The sequence below is a fragment of the Heptranchias perlo genome, chromosome 1 (assembly GCF_035084215.1).
Source record: "Heptranchias perlo isolate sHepPer1 chromosome 1, sHepPer1.hap1, whole genome shotgun sequence".
In the NCBI taxonomy this organism is placed as follows: Eukaryota; Metazoa; Chordata; class Chondrichthyes; order Hexanchiformes; family Hexanchidae; genus Heptranchias; species Heptranchias perlo.
This window is the reverse complement of record NC_090325.1, coordinates 92,346,611-92,363,755: the sequence shown is the minus strand read 5'-3', so window position 1 is coordinate 92,363,755 and position 17,145 is coordinate 92,346,611. Positions and strand designations below refer to the sequence as shown.

At 41.8% G+C, this 17,145-nt stretch overlaps 1 protein-coding gene across 7 annotated transcripts in view; it reads right to left on the bottom strand.

The window, feature by feature from the left end:
* The window catches only part of rbm47 (RNA binding motif protein 47), a 223,951-nt gene that overhangs the window by 68,382 nt on the left and 138,424 nt on the right, over window positions 1-17,145 (bottom strand). The window contains exon 1 of one of the 7 annotated variants that reach the window (XM_067988432.1): window positions 10,613-10,719. The exons of 5 other annotated variants lie outside the window; for them this stretch is intronic. The gene's annotated coding sequence lies outside the window, so the exon portion shown is untranslated. Of the gene's footprint in view, window positions 1-9,308; window positions 9,362-10,612; window positions 10,720-17,145 lie in introns of those variants that run through there. One more of the 7 variants, XM_067988439.1, reaches the window with a different exon arrangement.

Genomic DNA, 17,145 nt, shown 5'->3' with positions numbered 1-17,145 from the left:
GCGCATGCGCAGCCCGCCCGACGCGCAGACCAGCAGCGGGGAACCCAGAGGAGCAGGTAAGTGGCTCCAATTAGTGCGTTGCCTGCTACGATCGCGCGGGAAACCCACTAATTTCTCCGGGCGCGTTACTCACGCGCCCGCTTGCCCACCCGCCGAGAACCCGCACCCCTGGTAAAATCGGGCCCCAGGGATCAAACCTGAGACATTCCTGGTCCGAATGGCTCAGTTCCGCACTAAGCAGTGTGTAACCTGCCCTTGTTTAAGTTGTTGGTGCGTGTGAACAGAAAGATCTAATTAAAATACAAAAGCCACGATTTTAACTCAGGGCGGGAATCAGGCAGCAAACCATGCTCACCCCAGCAGTGTGAGGCCCAGGCGATTTTAAATCCTGGGCCTCATCTGCATGCCCCTGGTTAGTTTCCAGCCTGAAACCGGTGGGAAGCAGCAGTTGGATGAGAGGCAGGAACATTATGTTGTGCGGCTGTTGCTGGGGACCGAAGGAACAGTCCTTGACACTCGGGTAAGTTGCAATCGGGGGTGGGGGGCGGAGGCAGGGGAAGCCTAAACGTTCCTTGTGGGTCCTTTAAAGAAAAGTTTAAAAGACTTGCCTCTTTGGGCCTCTTCTGGACCCGGCTGGGTCGACCACAATAGCTTCCCCGTTCAGGCCCATGGATAAAATAGCAGTCGGGCCCCAATTATATAAATCGGAGCTCGATCTGCATGGAGCAAAAGTGCAGGTTAAAATTGAAGATTGCAGGAAGAGAGTGGGACATCGGCAGGTTAGTGCCCTGGATAATTTTAACTGACCACTTGCCTGGTTTCCAGTTAAAATTGCCCCTGAAGTTTCAACAATGGGGCCACTAGGTGTCTGCCTGCGTACAGGATTCCAGAAACTGAATCAGCGCCAGGATACCGATGTACTTAGTTGTCGACATAATTGTGAGAATTTATTTTTCTAAGGAGTGAGAGATTAGGTGAAATGTGTCAACTGCTGGGTGGGGCTATCAACGAGTATCAACTCCAGAAGTTTCGGGTGGATCAACCTTTGATTAGTTGAAACCAGATAAACACAGAATTTATTAGTTTATTGTAACTGAATTAAATAAGGAGCTCTTCTCAAACAGCTGCTTTCTAGGGTTTTTGTTAGGTGCTATTCACCTGGTTTGTAGCTACACACCCCTGAGGCTTCACACTGATGCCAGACAGCCAACCATTTAAAAGTGTTACAGACTTCGCTCTCATGATTTACCACATTAATGTATCCTCTCGATTGTGTTACTGCCCTGTAACATTCTCACCTATCATTCTATATATATATATATATATATATATAGGAGTTCTGATGAAGAATCTACACCTGAAACATTTCTAGTTTTTATTTTAGATTTCCAGCACTTTTATATCCTCTGTAAATCTTGGATAAAGTTAGGTAACAAGAACTGGATGCCATTCAAAAAGCAACCCAGGAAATTTTGAGTTATTATTTTTGTGGGCCCAGGAGTAGCAAGAATGGTCTTCCTGGTCCCACAATGAAACTCCGGCCTGCTGTCGGCCCTTTCAAGGGGCTGATAATGATGGCTCAGTTACCATCTTCTAAAAAGTCTTGCTCACCTATTCAGTCAACTGTTTTTTTGTAAAAGTTAACACGCAGCAGCAAATATGCATCTAACTTTTTTAAAAAAATAAATTGATTTATGGGATGCTGCTCCTTTTGTAAATCAGCCAGAATACATTGAAATCTGCAGCTGTTAACTCTGGACTCAGGAAACTAACTTGAAATTAACAAAAACACTGCACAATACAAAATGGCTATTACAGCATGCTTCAATTGGCTGGATTTCAGGAGGTAGATATAATGGTCACAGTACTCCCCCTTCTATTGTTAACTGCCATTTTTGCAGGTAGATTCATAAATACTCATTTGTTGTCGATTACAGTTAACACTGGTGCTGAATCATGCTTTGGAAACAATTTACACTGTTGCCATTGATATTATTAAACTTCCCTAAAGGAGAAGTTTCGTTATGAAATGGGGAACTCCATGATCTACATCAGTCCATTTGTCTTTTAAAAGCTGCTCAGGCTTTAAAAAGTGCACAGTTGGTAAAGGCAGTGTGTAACTGAGCAACACAAATCAGTGGTCTCTAGTTTGATTCCTGGTCGGTAACTGATCGTAGCTAGGATTCCAACAGGGCACTACAACTGGCCTCAATGCCCCTGAATCAGAGTGGTGGAAAATACACCGTGTAGATCCTGGATGAGGACAAGATTGGGCTTAGCTGCGATTCCTTCACTGTTGAACAATCTGCCCTTTCTTTGTGGCCCATGACAAGCCCTTTCCAGTCCTTAACAAGCAACTATTTTGAGGGGACGTCTAATACTTGTGAATTTTTTTTTAGCATGGAAGCGGTTTCAGCGGTTCAAGAAGAAGGCCCACCACCACCTTCTCAGGTCAATTAGGTCTGGGCAATAAATGCCAGCCTTGCCAACGACGCCCACATCCCGAGAATGAATTAAACAAAATTTAGAGTTGCAGTAATAACAGATGAAAAGAACGTTATGACTTTCTGCTTGTCTTGTTCACGTGTTTATGCATGTCTGCGTTTTCATAGGGGAACATATGGCCCTTAGTTATGAACCCCAATGGAAAAGAAAATTGTGCGGAGTGTAAAACGGGATGCCGATTCATTATTGTCCATTTTGAACTAGCGCCAAAAAGGAATTTCATCCCCAGATAGTCCACACATCCAGCTGCGCCCCCCTCTGATGCCTCTGGCTTGGAAGGGGTGGGTGAAGGCTCTGTCCCTTACAAGGCTGGGAAAACTTTGACATTAGGCTGGGACCTGGGTTCAGGCCTAACTTCCAGCCCTCCCACTGGCATTACAGCAGGAGTGTGCCAGAAAAGCCAAGGATTCTCAGGCTCTATGTTACCTACATGCTGGAAAGGAGCTGCATTATTTAAAAGGATAAGCCATTTATACAGGAAAACCATTTCCAATAAAAATATCAGAAATTGTTAAGAGTTGTATTTAATTTGAGAGATTGATTTAATTGAAATATGTGCAAATAAAACTTTAAACACTAAACATGTTGTGAACAGGTAATATAACACGGCTGCACAGAAGAGGTCCTTCTGCACTACACGATTACAAGAATTACTTTTTCTCCCCAGATTTCCTTCCTGCTTTCTCTTCCTCAAGACATTAACCCCTTGCTGAGATGCAGTCTCACAGGCACCAATATCTCTCCGGTACATGGCTAAAATGGCCATCCTCCATCAGTGAGAATTGACGGAGAATGTTGGCAGCTGCTGGACTACTGGATAAACTTACTGAGCACTTTAGGAGGGCTCGATATACTGGAAGGTTTGACCTAGAGTGCTGAGGTTTCTTCTAATGAACCAACTTATCCCCCTGTACATACTAAATGTGAAGACTGGAACTCACCACAGTAACTAGCACGCATTGAAGCATTATTAGAGGGTCCAACAATAGTGCTACATCAAGGGGGTGAAATATCCTGCCTCTCCTCCTGCTAGGAATTTTTCCCCAAGTATTAGTTGTTATTGCCCACATTCTGATATTTCCTAGCTGTGGCAATGGTTTTTATCGGAGAGTAAGAGAAAGCAAGAGAACATGTTGTACTGGAACGAGAACTATCTCAGGATCTTTGTGCAAATTAAAAGGCTCTATTAAAATGATAGGCCCAATACTTCTGACTGAGCTCTTTCACTGGTGGTCCCTCGAACAACGAAGAGAAGGAGGTAATAGGAAACAGAAATGAACAAGAGAAAAATTCACCATCAGGTGAAGTAATGAAAAGGGAAAACAGAAGCAAACTATAGACATGAAAAAAAAGCGACAAAGACTGGAAAAGCAAATAGAAAAAATGAAAAATCAGGAGGGATGAGAAAAATGAATATAGTAAAAATTAACCAATTAAAAAGGGGAAATTTAAAAATAAACTTCCTACTTTATAATGGGATGTCTATTTGAACCTTTCCTGTCTGTACTCATTTAGTTTGATCTTTTTTCTGTGCCTTCTCGTGTATTCAATGTTGCATTACTTATTTTTATTTCTCCAATTTGTAACAAATAGCAGCTTACCAGACTGTCACAATAAGATAGGTCACAGGAAAACCAACATACTAGTTTTTATCAATAAGTTTATATTGGAGTTAGCGACCTTTTCAGTGATCAGGAAGGTAATAACTAACTGTAGTGAAGATAAAAGTGAGTTATCACCGAAGCTTGCATCACAGGAGCTGTTCCACAATCCATGTCAAAGTACACTGACATAAAAATACAGTGGGCGAAGATTTCCTCTGCGTGTTAGGGGCAGTGCAATCATAAACACATTTATAAAGAATTAGTTTATGAGTTCACTACACAGGCACACAGAGGAAATCTTCCCCAGCATTACATCATTATTAGTCCCTACTCACACTGACCAACTCTTCCACTAGAGTAAAAGAATTCTTCCAATGTTAGTTACTGTAGGGTATCCTATATTCATTTCTTCCACTTCCCAGAAAATATATTTGTGCAGTTATACATTCTTCCATTAAAGGGACACCACCTTCATGAAGAAATGTTAGATAAATCTGTTTATGTTTGTTTTCCAAGGGAATATAGGAACATAGGAACAGGAGTAAGCCATTCAGCCCCTCGAGCCTATTCTGCCATTGAATTAGATCATGGATGATCTGTACCTTAACTCCATCTACCCGCTTTGGTTACATAACCCTTAATACCCTTGCCTATCAAACATCTATCAATCTCAGTTTTTAAATTTTCAATTGACCTAGTCTCAACAGCTTTTTGGGGGGAGAGAGTTCCAGATTTTCACTACCCTTGGTGTAAAGAAGTGCTTCCTGACATCACCCCTGAATGGCCTAGCTCTAATGTTAAGGTTATGCCCACTTGTTCTGGACTCCAGAGGAAATAGTTTCTCTCTATCTACCCTATCAAATCCTTTAATCATCTTAAACACCTCAATTAGATCACCCCTTAATCTTCTATATTCAAGGGAATACACGCCTAGTCTATGCAACCTGTCCTCATAATTTAACTCTTTTAGCCCTGATATCATTCTGGTGAATCTGCACTGCACCTCCTCCAAGGCCAATATATCCTTCCTGAGGTGCAGTGCCCAAAACTGAACATAGTACTCTAAATGGGTTCTCACCAGAGCTCTGTACAGTTGTAACATAACTTCCATCCCATTGTACTCCAGCCCTCTTGAAACATTTAATTAGCCTTTTAAATTATATTTTGTACTTGTCTACTAGCTTTTAGTGATTTCTGTACTTGGGTCCCTAACTCTCTGCTCCTTCACAGTTCCTAGCTTCTCACCATTTAGAAAAAACTCTGATCTATCTTTGAGGTCCACCTGTAGACTTGATTTATGCTGAACCAGTACCACATCACTGGTACATCCTGAAAAAAATTATGTACTAGGGAGAATTTTAACTCCCGGACGGAAAGCCGGCGGATACGTGGTATTTGATAGCAATGGGGAACTGATTATGCGTGAGATTTACACATCTGCAGTTATTTCAAAGTCATAATTGGAATTTTAAGACAAAACACATGGGCTGCACTGTTGGTGCAAAGTCCGTGGAGCTCCTCCCATGTTGGGTGAAGGTTTGTACAGATCAGCAATGTTAAAAGTGCATTACTGACCTGCTGAGGCGGGCTCAGCGGCAAGCCTACTCTAGGGGGTAGATTTTAACCTGGGCCTTTATGGCATTATCACCAAGAGACAGCGAGATGAATAGAAAATGGGAGAGTTCATCCAGACCACTATTGGCTTTGAAAGACAACTATAGCTGCTTTCACACTAGGGTTGTTTTTGTTCAGATTCCGTGAGTGTCCATGAACCTACCATTTATCCTTCCAAGTCTTGCTTCCTATCCTGATGACAGACACGTAGACCCAGTTTCTCACTGGTCTACAGGTTTGCTCCTGGGTTTAAGGGCCGTATTTAGTAGTATAAATTTGGGAAGCCAGTTCATAGATGGCAGTCTCCCAGAATCCAAATTAAAACAGCTAAAGCCTGAATATCCATTCTCCCTATCACCTACTGTAAATTTGGCATGAATTTGGTGGCACTCCCAGTGAAATGACATAAGTGGCTGTAAATGGCCTTTCACACCTTTTCTCTGGGGGTTCCATTGATCACTCGCCTGGATTACAGCAGGAGATCGAGAGAACCCTAGCAGAAATTCAAGACCCCTCAGAATAAGAGCTGCTAAAAGGCCTGAATTAATCAAGATAGTTTAGCATATCTTTATCTTAGGTCCCTTCAGAAATATATGGTACACATTATAATTTTTCGGTTTTACAGTAGCAATTAAGCTGACTATATTGAACTGTACACATTTGACACTGATGTAACAGTGTCCATTTTTAAATTGGGTGAGGACAAAGTTGGCTGCGATGGCCCCCAGAGTATCCAAGATTGACCATTTGGGTGAGGTACAGGGGTGTGGCACACAACCAACGTCCTAAAACTTAGATTTGATGTAAATATTTTAAAATTCTTTTTCCAATTTTCTTCCCTCCTCTCCTGAAGACGGAGGACATTTGTCATGCCCTTTGTACATAACGGCAATGGAAACTACCATGTCTGACATTACTTATCCTTGAAGATTTCTCAACAAAAATCCTTGTCAGAAAGATACATGCAGCATGATTTTTTTTTAAACTGTCATTAGAAACCTACAAATAGGTACAGTATCAAAAAAAGCTACAAGCTTCTAGTCGTATAGTAACTGACCATCTTTCAAACTATTGCTTAAAACTGCCACAGAACAATGGCTTTGCAGAACTGTTAATTGCAGAAATGTTAAATTCTTTCAACAGCTGACCTTCCCAGCACTAGTGAAAGCCTTGAATATACTCCAGTTGTATTCATCCCCTATCACTGTGACCCAAAGCTTGTTAACACAAGAGCTTAACAAGGAACAGATGACATTAAGTCTCCACCCTTGGTGTAAAGGCTTTGTATCTCAAGCATTACTTGTTTGCAAGAAAAATAATTAATTCCTGCTCCCAAACATTGCTGCTTGAGAGTCAAACAATGATGGGTACATCGTGGTGGTGGTAAATCACATCCAATGCAGTTGTACAATGAACAGCATTTTACAAAGTTTCATTAACAGGACCTCAGGGCAGTTCTATGTGGGACATGTTGGTTCATGTGACTGCAGGGACCAGGGAAATAGCAGGCTAAGGAAAACAACTGGCCAAGGACATACAATGTATGATGTAAAGTCAGATAGATATGTTGAAGGCTTGCTAGTTTTATCTTTGGCGGGCTAGGAAACACATTGCAAAGCGTTTCCTCGAGATTAAATGGATTGGATACAGTCTATGGTAGAGTGGATTCTACATGAGGGTAGGTTTAACAGACATGCGCTCCTGCTGCAGGTTTTGCACACTTGCAGAAGATATTGGTAATTCAGGTACTGAAAAACTGCTAAGTTTGGGTCTCAGTGAGGACAAAAGCAGGTTTAGCACCTCCACTCTGCTGAAACTCAGTATCCAGGCTCACGCATGACGATGTGAGGTACTAGAGGGTTTGTGGCACCCATGGAACCAAACCGCCAGCATGTCCTCCGTCCTCAGGAGAGGAGGGAAGAAAATTGGAAAAAGAATTTTAAAATATTTACATCAAATTTAAGTTTTAGGAAGTTTCCTGTGTGCCACACCCGTGTACCTTACCCAAATGGTCAGTCTTCACATGTGAGGCTAGACAGTGGATGTCAACTTACCATGGGGGGGCATCGCAACCAAATTTGTCCTCACCCACATCCAAAAATGAGCACTGTTACAGCAGCAACTCACTTGACAAGGATCGGGGTATGAACTCTGATTGATTAATCTCCTCTTCCCTAACTCTAGTGACAAATGATCATATTTGCCATAATCGAGTAAACCAATCCCGTACAAATTCCCGAGGGTCTTAGACCTGAAACATCGACTGACAAAGGGAATACTGTCACAACTTCAAAACAATGGAAAAATAAAATTCTACAAATATCTGGGGTGATTATTTGGCAGTAATGTCATTGAGGATTTCAGATGATTGTGGGACCAAAGCTCCCACGGTTTACAATTATTATCTGAACCCTGGCTAAGATAGTTGGCTTATAGTCACCAGCATGTTTCCATTTGTATTTTTTTTTAAAGTGATATATACTGTGGATTTAGTGGGCCTAGTTTTATTGGCTTTCACCTTTTTTTGCAGGTGGCATGTGTCATGGAACCAGGGCTCTCCTGTTATTCTATGTGCGATAAAGTCCACAGTGAAAGATTATCAATGAGTATGCGTTCACTGCAAGTGACTCTCTGGTCTCCTCTTCCTGGCACCACCGCTAACTTCTGCTCACAATAACCATCACTATATTAGCTCCTATTTACAATACTTATCACCATACATTTTAAGAACTGTTTAACAAGCAACTGTTAAACAAGTTCTCCCAATGCCCGAGTGACTAAGGGCATCACCCGGTGTGGTACGAAGACCAGAAGGTTTCAAGTTCAAACCTGGTCTGTGCTAAATTAGCTGACTGCAGCCAGGGAAACAGTGGGGCCTCAGTGCCCCTGAGTTGGGAGGGAATAAACAGTGAAGAATTCTGGTTTTGATTGCTATGCAGTAACTCCTGCTAGGAAAAGTGCGGACAATTGGGTGAGAATGAATCAGACTTGACCATAATGCCTCACAGTCAAATAGCTTGCCGACACACTGTCGAGGCTCAGACGTTAAGAATTGCTACTTGGGTGAGGTACTGCAGTGCTGCTGGGGGATGTGGAACCTTACTCCAGCATGAATCTGCACCTTGAAGACGAGGAGGAGAGCAAAAGGTGGAGAAAATTGGGAAAAAAAGAATTGTTTAACTTGGTAGGAACCTCAGCTCCACACTCCCCTCGCACTGCATAATTGTATAACTACTACTTAGAATTATTACACTCACCAAAATTATCAACAAAGAGTAAACTGCTAATGAGCTAAGAACAATACTTAAGAGAGAATCTATCAAACTTGTCTGCTAGGCATTCAACAGAAATGTTTAGTAATGCGGAAACTTACATTGGGAGGAAGGTCAACCAATCATTGTACTTACAGCATTAAAGAATATGATCAATTTAATTATAAACACTTAAAAATAATCTTTAGGTGATCTAATTTCTTCTTTTTGTAATATTACTGTTTCAGCTTTTACGGAATCTAATTTATAAGTTGCAGATTTTATAACAAATATGCAATGGAAGTACACACTGGCAGTAAAGTAAAATCTGTACCTTCAGTAAGGTGTATTCTCCTCTCACAACCCAGTACGGCAATGGAATGCCCTTCAGACTCATGGCTGATTGCTTTTAGTTAATGTTTCACCAGACACAAAACAACACTCCTGTCCCACCCTCAGAGTAAACAGCTCCACCGAGTGCAAGGTGCACAAAGAGAGACACTCAGAGAGGAAAGAGAAAAAAACGAGCACGGTGCATGCTGACAGAGCACTGCCAGTCACAGCGCCATTTAAGAAAAACTTGTGAAATATTTATGGAAAATTAAAACCAGAAATCAGCCTAAAAGTATCAGCGTAAACATACTAATGAACATTCGAATGGGCCAGATTTTATCATCAATCCTGGCCTACCAGATGAGTTACTTTGCAAACTTAGAAAAAACAAAATTGAATAACCATTACTAATATATACAGTTAGTCAAGCATATGGTGCCATGATTTAGCTCACACACAGGTACATTTCAGTGAAATGCATACCAAGCCTCATATAAACTGGATATAAATTTTGAATATTTCCTTTTTTTTTACAAGGTCTTACCATTTTACTACATAAGTACTGGAAAATTTGTTTTTGAAAATTATTCACTTCCCAGCAAGTGAGACATTATAAACAACAAAACTTTCCTCTCATATTAAATTTTTACTTGGCAAAAATAATTGTTGTTTGAACATTAACCAGAGTAAATTATTCCATGAGTATTTAACAGATATACCTTTGACATAGATGCGGATTTTGTCAGGGAGGGATCAAAATTATAATAGGTGCAGATTAGGTGGAGCAATGAAAATGGAGGGGTAAATACAGTGATGTTACTTGTAAGTTAGTGAGATGTTTTGTTTTTCAGCTCCCTAACGCTAAGGTTTGTTGACCTCAGGCTTGTTGATGAGTTGAATCTTTTAAACCCTGTACCACACAAAAATGGGCCTAAATTCTATCGCAGAAAATACATTTTTGTAAGCACTTAAAAGTGATGTTTCACAAGAGGGTGGAGATTTGTTCCACTCACAGTGAGTGTGATCTGTTTCCTCACTATTAAAATGGAATTTCAACACAACCCGCACAATGGTACTAATTTTCCACACCCGTATTAGATTGTAATATTCATTATATAGAGCCTCACTTAACAAATAGCAATAAAAACTGAAGTAACTTTCTTCAACTCAAATGACCTGCAGTGCAGTACAACATAACGGAAGGGTCATATTAGGTCTGTGAAACTGAGCGTTAGAATTAAGGACGTTGAGCAGTGATGACAATGAAAGTATCATTTCAAAGCACAATAAATGGAAAGTTCATACCTTTGTAGGCCAGACTGTTTCGCACTGAGAAATCTGTGCAAGCTGTTTTACTCTCTTCAAGACAACACACTCGAACCTTTATCTGTCAGCACTGGCAACTAAGGTGCTATGGTGCTAGTCTGTTTACCTAATGTAAAAAGGGGAGGCGCTGTCTTATTAGCCTTTACCCGTCAATCATTGATTATTGCCATGTAAAGAGACTTTATTGCTGAGATGTGGAAAAAGGCCACATTTAGAAGTTTACCACATAACAAAAAGAAAACAAAACTAAAAAATATATTCTATCTGCTGTCATGTTTTACTGAGAAAAATATGAGTTCGATATTCAAATTCAGGGGGTTGGTCAAGTGGAGCAGCCCAGGGGAAGGGAGGAGGGAGAGCGAAAAAAAGAAATGAAGTCAGAAGTCCACTGCCAGGTTATACTAGCATACGTCTGACTCACCACAGTTGTGAAGCCAAACCAAGTGGGATTTGTCTAAACCACCACCAATTCACACATATAGGGGATGAGCATTGAGGAAAGGCTAAGAAGTTCAAATACAATACTAGAAGGAAGATGGTTAAGAAAGGAGGAAGCCTCATATAAGTAAATAAAGTATTAAATTATATAAGTAAGGTAAATTCAGAATGTAACATCAAAGCAAACTAGGAAAATAGGACCAGAGGACAGAAATTTAAATGAGTGAAAAGTAAAGTTAAGACAGATTATTAGGAGGAACCTTTTTTATTCAAAGAGTGACAAAGGTTTGGAATAATCTGCCAGACAGGGTGGAAGAGACAAAAACGTTAAGGTCATTCAAAACACAGTTGGAAGCTGAAGGCAATTAAAATGGAAATAAGAAAGAAAAACAATCAGTACAAAGCCTGCTGGGCAGAAGGAGGGAGAACTTTGGGAGGAGTATAAGAAAATGTTAACAGATTAACAAAGGTATTACATGTGCAAAAAAGGCCCTAGAGATCAATTTAGTGAAGGATGTTATACACAATGCTAAAACATTTTATTCAGTATCATAATAGTAAAGAATAATTAGAGAGGAAGTCAGATCTGTAAAGAATTAAAATGGTGGAGAATTTGAAAATGCAAATAGTCAAAATATTTAATGAATATTTTCTACAAGTATCTACTAAAGAGCCTAACTTTTATCCAACTTCTGCAATGCACTGAATCTGCTAAAGGATATTGAATTCATGATGTTAGAGATACAGATAACAAGGCTAAAGGGACTAAAAACCAGTAAATCTCCATGGCCTCATTGCTCAAGAAGCTTAGGGAGGAAATATGTGGACCATTGCATATTGTCATGAAAGAATCATTAAGCACTAGTTAGGTTCTGTAGGATTAGAAGCAAGCAAACATACAATAACTTTCATTTATGTAGCATCTTTTATGTGAAAAATGTCTCAATGAAAATAGATAGGGAAATACCCCAGTGGCAGAGGTCACCAATGGACAAGATCCTGGCGTAACTGCCCGGGATCACATCTCAAGCAATTTTAGGGGGCCCTATGTTTAAAAGAATGTTTTGAATAATCTGTCAGGCAAGGTAATAGAGAGAAGGACGTTAGGGGTTTCAAAATGCAGCTTGATGCTAAGCCAGGAGAATTAGGGTTAGGGTACCAGAGGGATGAATTTAATGGATTAAATGGCTTTTTATCTCATCCCATCTCATTCTTACATTCCCATAGATTGGCTGAGATATATTTACTGAGTTAAAAGAGCTCAGCCAAAATTTTCCAAGGTTGCACTGGTGGCAAGGTATCTTGTCCGCTCCAGTGCATATCAGAAAATCATGGGCCATGGGCAAGTTGCTGGTCATTTTCCATCTATTATTACTATGATTCTATTATCACAGGGATTGCATTTTCTGATGTGCGCTGGCAGCGGGTAAGGTACCTCACCACTGGCATAGACTCAGAATATTTACCCCTAGTGTCACTCAAATTTGGATCCAGTCGACCTCTGAACTTCAGTATTACCATGATATACCTTACCAATCACAATCTCCCTACCTGTATCTCAAACCATGTTCAATACGATGGCCAAGTACATTTGCTGCAATTAACAGAGCTCCATTTTATTAAAGTTGTGTTATCTCATGCTAGACCTTCGTAGAGTCCACATGCTTACAGTTGTGCAATGCAAACAAATCCAAGTTACACACTAACTCAAACTCTTCAGCATCTCACAACTCAATTTACTGCTACAATGGAAGTCGATAAGATAACTCATGATTAGATCACATCCCAGAACAAGCTTGTTAAATGTCCATCTCAAACTCGCACCGAATATGTAGATGAGGCACAAGGAACAATTTCTAGCATTCCTCAGGCTACTGTCTTTGGGCACATGCTGCCTCCGCAGCACTGAGTCTGGGCCCGGATGAAAATCTACCCCGTGTTGATTACTGGCCTACTGACACTGCCACATTTCTCTCACTCTGCAGCAAGATAAAGCAAAAGAAATCCTTGATAGCAGCACTCACACGTGCAGTCAGGTGGACTGTGAAGGTAGAAACAGATCCGAAGGGGGGAATTTTAACTCCCAAGGATGGGCAGAAGAGGGGCGGTGAGGGGGGTGGGTTATAGTCTTAAAAATGGGAAACCCGACCCCAAACCGCCATGATCGTGCCTACTTCCGGTTTAACTAGGGCGGGTTGGGGGTTGGGCGACTAACCTGCTCTCAAGAGGCGTCTTGGTAATTATAAGATTTAAATGAAGCTGCACGGCTCAGATTTTGTCAGCCATTTGGAGTTAACGGCTGCGGGCCGGGTTTCCCGGGGCCCAGAAAACCCGGCAGCCAAAGAAAGGTGAGAAATGCTGGATGCAGCAGGTAACTGCTTTTCCAGCACTGCTTGTGGGCCAGGAGGAGCCAAAGTCACAGTAAAAGAGGAGGTAGTTGAGTTACTGGATGGGCTAAAAATTGAGGAAGAGGAGGTACTAGAAAGGCTGGCTGTACTTAAAGTAGATAAGTCACCAGATGGGATGCATCCTAGGTTGCTCAGGGAAGTAAGGGTGGAAATTGCAGGGGTACTGGCCATAATCTTTCAATCCTCATTAGATACGAGGGTGGTGCCAGAGGACTGGAGAATTGCAAATGTTACATCCTTTTTCAAAAAAAGGGTGTAAGGATAAACCCAGCAATTACAGACCAGTCAGTTTTACCTCAGTGGTGGGGAAACTTTTAGAAACGATAATCCGGGACAAAATTAATAGTCACTTGGACAAGTGCGGATTAATAAAGGAAAGCCAGCACCGATTTGTTAAAGGCAAATCATGTTTAACCAACATGATTGAGTTTTTTGATGAAGTAACAGAGAGGGGTTCATGAGGGCAATGCGGTTGATGTTGTGTATATGGACTTTCAAAAGGCATTTGATAAAGTGCCACATAATAGGCTTGTCAGCATAATTGAAGCCCATGGAATAAAAGGGGCAGTGGCAACATGGATAAGAAATTGGCTAAGTGACAGTAAACAGAGAGTAGTGGTGAACGGTTGTTTTTCGGACTGGAGGGAGGTGTATGATGGTGTTCGCCAGGGGTCGGTACTAGGACCACTGCTTTTTTTGATATATATTAATGACTTGAACTTGGGTGTACAGGGCACAATTTCAAAATTTGCAGATCACACAAAACTTGGAAGTGTAGTAAACAGTGAGGAGGATAGTGATAGACTTCAAGAGGACATAGATAGGCTGGAGGAATGGGCGGACACATGGCAGATGAAATTTAACACAGAAAAGTGCGAAGTGATACATTTTGGCAGGAAGAATGTGGAGAGGCAATAAAATTAAATAGTGCAATTCTAAAGTGGGTGCAGGAACAAAGAGATCTGGGGGTATATGTGCACAAATCTTTGAAGGTGGCAGGACAGGTTGAGAAAGCGGTTAAAAAAGCATGCGGGATCCTAGGCTTTATAAATAGAGGCATAGAATACAAAAACAAGGAAGATATGTTAAACCTTTATAAAACAATGGTTCGACCACAGCTGGAGTATTGTGTCCAATTCTGGGCACCGCACTTTAGGAAGGCTGTGAAGGCCTTAGATAGGATGCAAAAAAAATTTTACTAGAATGGTTCCAGGGATGAGGGACTTCAATTACGTGGATAGACTGGAGAATCTGGGGTTGTTCTCCTTAGAGCAGAGAAGGTTAAGGAGAGATTTGTTAGAAATGTTCAAAATCATGAAGGGTTTAGATAAAGTAAATAAAGAGAAACTGTTCCCGTTGGCAGAAGGGTCAAGAACCAGAGAACACAGATTTAAGGCGATTGGCAAAAGAACCAAAGGTGACATGAGGAAAACATTTTTTACGCAGCGAGTAGTTATGATCTGGAATGTGCTGCCTGAAAGGGTGGTGGAAGCAGATTCAATTGTGACTTTCAAAAGGGAATTGGACAAATACTTGGAGGGAAAAAATTTGCAGGACTACGGGGAAAAAACGGGGGAATGGGACTAACTGGATTGCTCTTACAAAAGCTAGCACAGGTTCGATGGGCCGAATGGCCTCCTTCTGTGCTGTAACCATTCTATGATTCTATGAGTGCTTTCCCCCGGACCTCCAAGCAAACCTGCTGACCCCCTGCGATCGGCCGACCCCCACATCGCACAATCTCTCTCTCTTTCCTCTCCTGTCACCGGCTGCGGCTTTCTACTGCAGGCCTTTCCACCCGAAAGCCAGCCAGCCACTCAAGCTGGCAGGCGGGAAACTGAGAAAAAAATTCAAATGTGGTCCTGCTGTTAAATTCGGCAGGACCTCCACGTTTCCTGGCCGCTGACAGTTGCTGACGGTCCCTCCCCACCTCCCCGTAAATATCGGGGCCAAAGGGATAGAAAGTAGAAAAGGGTAAAAAGATAGAGAAAAGAAAGGAAAAAAATAAAAAGAGGAAGGGTAAAAGAGATGAAAGGGAGGAAGGAGGGAAAAAAACACAAGCACAAGAAATGAAATAGAATTTTGTGTGTATTGTGTTTTTTTCCTTCCTCTTTACTTTGTTCTGTTTCGTTTTAAATGCTGTTCATCAATCTGTGATATCTGACAATCCTGACAAAGGGGCCACACCCATCAACTCGACTGTTCTCTCCCCGGATGCCACCTAGCCTGCTAAGTGTTTCCAGCATTTTTTGTTTTTGTTTTGCATTTCCAGCCTCTGAGTATTTTAAGAACATAAGAAATAGAAACATGAGTAGGTCATACGGCCCCTCGAGCCTGCTCCGCCATTCAATAAGATCATGGTTGATCTTCAACCTCAATTCCACTTTCCTGCCCGATCCCCATATCCCTTGATTCCCTTAGAGTCCAAAAATCTGTCGATCTCAGCCATGAATACACTCAACGACAGCATCCACAGCCCTCTGGGGTAGAGAATTCCAAAGATTACCAACCCTCTGATTGAAGACATTCCTCCCCATCTCAGTCCTAAATGGCCGACCCCTTATCCTGAGACCATGACCCTTAGTTCTAGACTCTCCAGCCAGGAGAAACAGCCTCTCAGCATCTATCCTGTCAAGCCCTCAAAGAACAAAAGAACATAAGAAATAGGAGCAGGAGTAGGCCATTTGGCCCCTCGAGCCTGCCCCACCATTCAATAAGATCATGGCTGTTCTTCTACCTCAATGCCATTTTTCTGCACCATCCCCATATCCCCTGATGCCTTTAATATCTAGAAATCTATGGATCTCTGTTTTGAAAGAATTTTATATGTTTCAATGAGATCACCTCTCATTACTGTAAACTCCAGAGAGTATATGCCCATTCTACTCAATCTCTCCTCATAGGACAACTCTCTCATCCCAGGAATCAATCTAGTGAATCTTGTTGCATCCCCTCTAAGGCAAGTACATCCTTCCTTAGGTAAGGAGACTAAAACTGTACACAGAACTCCAGGTGGGGTCTCACCAACACCCTGTACAATTGTGGCAAGACTTCCTTACTCTTGTACTCCCACCCCCTTGCATTAAAGGCCAACATACCATTTGCCTTCCTAATTGCCTGCTCTACCTGCATGTTAACTTTCTGTGTTTCGTGTACAAGGACACCCAATCCCTCTGAACACCAACATTTAATAGTTTCTCACCATTTAAAAAATATTCTGTTTTTCTATTCTTCCTACCAAAGTGAATAACCTCACATTTCCCCACATTATACTCCATCTGCCACCTTGTTGCCCACTCACTTAACCTGTCTATATCCTTCGCAGACTCTTTGGGCATGATTTTGATATCGAGCCAGGAAGGGGGTGAGAGGGGTCAAATTGCGGACGGGATACCCAGAAGTACGGGTTTCCCGGACATCCTTGCGATTTTGATGTAAGGACATCATTTGTTTTTTTTTGTCAGTTTGCCGTCCGACTGACCAGCCTGCCAGCCTGATTGACAGGCTGGCCTCAGTCGGACAGAAGAGCAGCCAGGGAGAGGACATGTTCAGGTAAGTCTTCAGGTAATTCTTTGTTTGTTTGGATGGGGGGGGGGGGGGGGGGAAGGGGGCCATGGTTGGGCACGGGGCTCTGGTGGGCTGAAGGGTCACGGTGGAGTGGGGGGC